A 6772-nucleotide genomic window follows, 5' to 3' on the forward strand; every position below is an offset into this window, starting at 1 on the left:
TGTGTGTGTGTGTGTGTGTGTGCTGGAAGGTGTGTGTGTGTGTGTGTGTGTGTGTGTGTGCAGAAATAGGAAGATCCTTGAGACATTCTGGCTAGCCTTCCTAAGCTAATTAGGTAAGTTCCAGCCCATTAGGAGACCCTGCCTCAAAAGATAAGGTAAAGAGCGATTGAGGAAGCTGCCTGATGTCTGTCTCACTCCTTACTGGACACCCTGCTCCTGGACATGCACATCTGTGTACACATGAGCACACATACAAATCTAGGGGACTGGCTGTATAACTCGATGGTACATCTGCTCTTAATATACTCTGTGCCCCATCCAAGCCCTGGAGACATGCATACCCCTCCCAGTTTCAAATTTTAATGCCATGTTCCCTTTTTAAAAGATTAATTTCTATATTTATGTAACATCATATTATTATGATGTCTCCACTGATGATCACTAAAATACCACAGATAAAATTATCCTTAAAACCATCTGACCTCAAGCTTGAGGATGGATGTGGATCCTCACAGCTGGACTTGGCCAAGACAATCCTCATGTTTATTTCATGAGCACAAAGGATTGTTTTGAGCCAGTGTAGTCAAATATGAAGTTCAAAACACAGGCTAAAGTACACAAAGGACCACGCAATTACTTACACATTCTGGGCAGAGGAAACAGAACTTAGCTGATGTAGACAACCAGCTATTTGCTCTGCTGTTTACAAAAGCTGTGTGTGTGTGTGTGTGTGTGTGTGTGTGTGTGTGTGTGTGTGTGTGTGTGTGCGCGCACATGTGCTCATGCAGGCATGGGGAGCAGGGAGCTGCAGATAGATAATTGCCTCACTTCTCCATTTCCTTCTGCCTGTCTAAACATTTCGAACTGAGCTGCTTGGTGTCAGCACTCAAGCTGACAGTCAGGAGAATGACTGCTCATTTTAGAATTTAGAATCTAATATAAATAGTAATGGAACCCCAAAGGAAGATGTCTAAGAATGCTGAACTTAAAATTCACGAGGGTGTTGACTTATCTAATTTCAGCCCATGAACTTAGAGAATTTAATACAAAACCACTCCCAGCTTATAGTCATGATAATGTGGTGTTTAAGTAACTATTCAGCTATTATATTTTAAAACATGCCCTTCATCAGTTGTGGTGGTGTTACACCTTTAATCCCAGCCCAAGGGAGGCAGAGACAGGCACAACTCTGTAAACTCAAAACCAGTGAAGAACCAGCATGCCTCCAACTTAGGCTTAAAAGGCATCTTACAGTAAAGACAAACTAGGTTTATTCCTATTTATGCATAAACTTCTGGTTTTGAAGAATTGGGCTATGCCTGTAACAATAATTACAAATGGTTCTGTACTTCATGTTTCACAAATGGCAAGCATGTCTTTGTTTCAAAAAGTTGTAATCATAGGTGGTCATACAACCTTTTAAACAAAAGTAGGGTTGAAAGATGGTTATAAACAACCTTTGAAACAAAGACATGATTTGCCATTCCCAGAACAGGAAGTACAGAACCACCTATATAGATAGGTGTGTGTGTGTGTGTGTGTGTGTGTGTGTGTACATGTGTGTGTACATGCTTTGAGTAAAACATATACATCTGACTCTTCTCCTGCTTGCTCTTTCTTGCCAGCACATCTGGTGGAACCTACTTCTTCATAATTACAGCTTATACAGATGAAATGCCTAGCCTCATGGGACTGAGCAACTACCAGATTCTTGGACTTCCCATTCACAGCTGCCCATTGTTGGGTTAGCTGGACTACAGACTCCTCCTTCTGATCTGGGCCAGTGCCCTGAGCAGACCTTAGTTGTGAACTCCACAGCAAGTCCCACAACACGCAGAGGAAGATCCACTCCCAGGTGCTCTAATACTCCTAGGATCATATGATCAGAGGTGAGGAGGACACATCTGCCCCAACACTGGAAGTAACTGGGACCCAGGCACCCAGGAATTCCACCGGACCCGTGGTACAGGTTCCTTCCAGTCTGAGCAGATCTTGGGCGTGAACTCCGCAGCCAGCCCCACAATTCCCAGAAAAAGCTCTACTCCCAGGCACTCTATCAAGCCTAGGATCCCAGGATCCCAGGAGCTTGGTCACACCAGGATCTCAGGGTCCTGGGGCAGATTGACTTCCAGGAGCTCTGACACACCCAAGATCTCAAGATCACCAGATCCTAGAATTACAGGATCACAGAGACAGCTGAACTCTGAAGAGTTCTGACACAATCAGGATCACAGTTAGGACAGACTACAGTCAGATATACCAAGGGCAGGTAGCACTAGATATAATCAGATGGCAGGAGGCAAACATAAGAACATAAGCAACAGAAACCAAGGTTACTTGGCATCATCAGAACCCAATTCTCCTACCATAACAAGTCCTGGATACACCATCACACTGGAATAGCAAGATTCAGATCTAAAATCTGAATGATGGTGATAGAGGACTTTAAGAAGGACATAAATAACTCCCTTAAAGAAATAAAGGAGAGCACAGGTAAACAGCTAGAAGCCCTTAAAGAGGAAACACAAAAACCTCTTAAAGAATTATAGAAAAACACAATTAAACAGGTGAAGGAAATGAACAAAACCATCCAAGATCTAAATATGGAAATATAAACAATAAAGAAATCACAAAGGGAGACAAGTCTAGAGTTAGAAAACCTAGGAAAGAAATCAGGAGTCAACAACAGAATACAAGAGATAGAAAAGAGAACCTCAGGCATAGAAGATACCATAGAAAACATTGACACAACAGTCAAAGAAAATGCAAAAAGCAAAAAGCTCCTAATCCAAAATATCCAGGAAATCTAGAACACAAAACACCAAATGCACTAAACAAAGAAAGAATATTAAAAGCAGTAAGGCAAAAAGGTCAAGTAACATACAAAGACTTCTCACCGGAGACTATGAAAGCTAGAAGATCCTGGGCAGATGTCACACAGACACTAAGAGAACACAAATGCCAGCCCAGGATACTACACCCAGCAAAACTCTCAATTACCATAGATGGAGAAGTCAAGATATTCCATGACAAAACCAAATGTACAGAATATCTTTCCATAAATCCAGCCCTACAAAGGATAATAGAAGAAAAACTCCAACACAAGGAGGGAAACTACACCCTAAAGAAAAAAAAGCAATAAAGCAATCTTTCAACAACCCCCCCAAAAAAGATAGCACACAAACATAATTCCACCTCTAACAACAAAGATAACAGGAAGCAACAATCACTTTTCCTTAATAGCTCTTAACATCAATGGGTTCAATTCCCCCCAAAAAACACAGACTAACAGACTGGATACATAAACAGGACCCAGCAATTTGCTGCATACAGGAAATGCACCTCAGTGACAAAGACAGACACTACCTCAAACTAAAAGATTGGAAAACAATTTTCCAAGCAAATGGTCCCAAGAAACAAGCTGGCGTAGCCACTCTAATAGCAAATAAAATCAACTCTCAACCAAAAGTTGTCAAAAAAAAAAAAAAGATAAGGAAGGACACTTCATACTGGTCAAAGGAAAAATCTACCAAGATGAACTCTCAATTCTGAACATCAATGCTCCAAATGCAAGGGCACCCACATTCATAAGAGAAACATTACTAAAGCTCAAAAAACAAACATCGCACCCCACACAATAATAGTGGGAGACTGCAACACCCCACCATGCCTTTTGCACAGATATTACAACTTTCAGTTTAGTATTTTTGTGGGACTCCTGAGTGTGTGAACGGGTGGGTCTCTGATTCTTGTGTCTTCCCTTGGGGCTCTTTTACTTCTCTTGATTTGCCCTGTCCAACTTTGATGTGAAGTTTGTTGTTTTATCTTATTCTATTTTGTTATGGTTTGTTGCTATCTTTTAGAAGCCTGTTCTCTTCTAGTGAGACACAGAAAGGGAGTGGATCAGGATGGGAGAGGAAGTGGGGAGGAACTGGGAGGAATAGAGGGAAGTGAAACTGTAACAGGGTATAGTATATGAGAAAAGAATTTATTTTAATAAAAGTGGGGGTGGGGATCACTGATTGATAATTCCAAGATCTGTTATAGCCAAGCCTGATTGCAGTGTTTGTATTCTCAGACTTCTGCTTCCTTCTTGTTTCTGGGAAGGTCTTGCAATCTTTTTAAAGCTACCCAGGAAGAACTGAGTAATAGAAACAGAGATAAAGATCCTGAAGTGTGAAGTGTTATGCCAATTTGGCTAGGACTTGACCTGTGTTTATCTCCACCCTATGGAGTCTCCATGGCTTAGTCATTACAGTTAAAGAATGTTTTGAGTCTCCTGGAAACTAGTTAACCATGAACAGTAAAGGGAGAGTATTCTCTCTTTTAATCCATTCGACCAGGTTAGTAGAGCCTCCAAGTACGGTTGTGTAACAAGCCCCAGATCTTAGCACACCAGACAACATGTTCATGCTACTATTCTGATCTTAAAACCCAGAACATAGGCTCCAGCAACTGCCAACACAGGAACAAAGACCTAATCCATTAAAGATCTAGTCCGTGTTCCAGGGAATGTTCTAACCTAGCTTTCTGGCTTCTGCGGTTCTGCCCCTTGCTAACTGAAGAGTGACAACCAGGATGTGAGTTTTGTGCATGAAGAACAAAAGGCCCATAAGGCTCAGGGCTGCATGATTTTTGAGCAAGTTTCCCATGCAGCCACTGGCCAGCAATACTTTCCTTTTGGCTTTAAGAATGTCTGAGTGGTAGTGTTTGGTGGGCTTACATCACCCCAGTTGCTGACCATGAAGGTCAGCATTTTTAAGTACTGCCTTCCAGAGAATCCTCTGGAGATGTAGTCAATTTTTTACTGATTGTGGATGCAGGTACCTGCTTGGATTACTTGATCTAACTGACCTGATGCTTTAATACCCTGTGATCTTAAATTCCTAACCTTATAAGATCCACCATTAAAACAAAACGAAACGAAACAAAACAAAACAAAACAAAACACCTGGAGTAATATTCCTATTGATCCTTTTTTTTTTTTCTTCTCAAATTTGCAACCTTTAAGCAAGTATGGTAAGCACTCAAGGGGCAAGCCTTTCAAAGATGATTTCCAGCCCTCTTTCACACACATTGACCGTGGAATGCTCAGCATAGCCAGTTCTGGGCCCAACAACATCCATCAGCCTCAGTTCTTCATCATGTTCCATTTCTGTGCTTACCTGGATAAGAAGCACAACACCTTTGGTTGAGTTGTTAAGACTTTTGACATGCTAGTAGGTATGGAGAATGTAGAAAGTGATCCCCCTTTTCCCCCAAATAAATGTGCATCTGTGCAACCAGTGTAGATCCCTGAGGTGACTGATACCCAAATACCCCAGGAGCAGAAGACACAGCATCAGGAGCTTTCAGGGGCCAAGGTCAAAGTGGGTCAGCCCAACCTAGGTGCTAGTAAGGTCCCTCAGATGTACTGCCAGGGGGTAGGCAAACAACACTTCCACTCAGAAGCAAAAGAGCCATCAACTAGCATAACTGTCCACATGGCCAAGAGAAAGACTAGCCAAGTTTGAGGGACTTTAGCACTTGGTCCCAATTCCTCCTGTTCCTAGGGTGTTTTCTGTTTTCAGCAGGAGCAACTGTTGATGTACTTCCTTTCTGGCTTGGCAGCTACATGGCAGGTAGGTGAAAAGCCTCAAGAAGGGTCCGTCTTTAATGGCCACTACGCTGTAGAAGGGCAACCTAGAAAACTTCCAACCTTCCCCTTTCCATCTCCTATCTCTACTAAAAATCCTAGGAAAGGCAGGGGTGCTTAGGTTTTTTAGTCAAGAGCTTAGAAATGAAGCCTCCTGGCAGAGTACTCAGAACTCTACTCAGTACTAGTACTTCTAGAAGAGTACTGAGGCCTAGTATCACAGAGGCTGAGTGAGTCTCTGAGTGGTGACAGCGGCCCAGGACAGCTGTACCTCAGCTCTCTTGTCTGGCTAAATCAGCAGGGCCCACACAAACCAGCAAATTGCTGGACATTAGCTGTGCACATAGAAGAATACCAGAGACCTGACCTGTGGCTGAGCACCAAACTTCAGCTTTACCTATGACATCTTTGACAAGAAACTGATCTCTTTGCCCCAGGCTCTGATCTTGGCTTAGTGCTTTTCTTTCCTCTTTAAAAAGTAAACCCATTTAAAAGTCCTTTCCTCCCCCAAGTATTCTGTTTGGGAAGGAATTCTATACAGTTTGTTACCAATGGTGGAAAACAAATGCTTAGCTATTTTTCATCTAGTAAGCTGTGTTAGTCACATCTTTGAGCAATTGTGCACTAGATTATTTTTTTAAAGCGTTTTAGAGATAGTAATAAACAAGGATCTAGAATATGGGAGACATTTTGGATGGTGAAGACAGTGACACAAGTGAGTAGAATGGGGATGAGAATGCGTTCAGAAAGTGAGTTTATTACGTGAACAAAATTAAAGTGGGATTCTTTCCTTACACCATGAAAGACAAAGACAAATCTTAAATCAATCAAAGCTCCAAACAAAATGTAGGTAAGTTAGGCCAGTGGGCACCCAAGGATGGGCTCAGTGAGTCTAAACCCAGCATGATGGAAGTCATGTTCTTAGAGTCCTGTGCCCCCCCCCCCCCAAATAAAAACAAATTATGCCTCAGCAACAAGTCTTTGTGTCTCTCTCTTCTTTTCCTCTCCCACCAAAATGACATGAGAGTAGGGCCTGGAGATTCAAACATGAAGATTAACATTTGAAAGAAACCAGACTGCAGAGACTTGAAACCCTACCTCTATTGGGCATGATGGATAATCTTTTTTTTTTTTTTT

Source organism: Mus pahari, chromosome 1 (assembly GCF_900095145.1).
Source record: "Mus pahari chromosome 1, PAHARI_EIJ_v1.1, whole genome shotgun sequence".
Classification (NCBI taxonomy): Eukaryota; Metazoa; Chordata; class Mammalia; order Rodentia; family Muridae; genus Mus; species Mus pahari.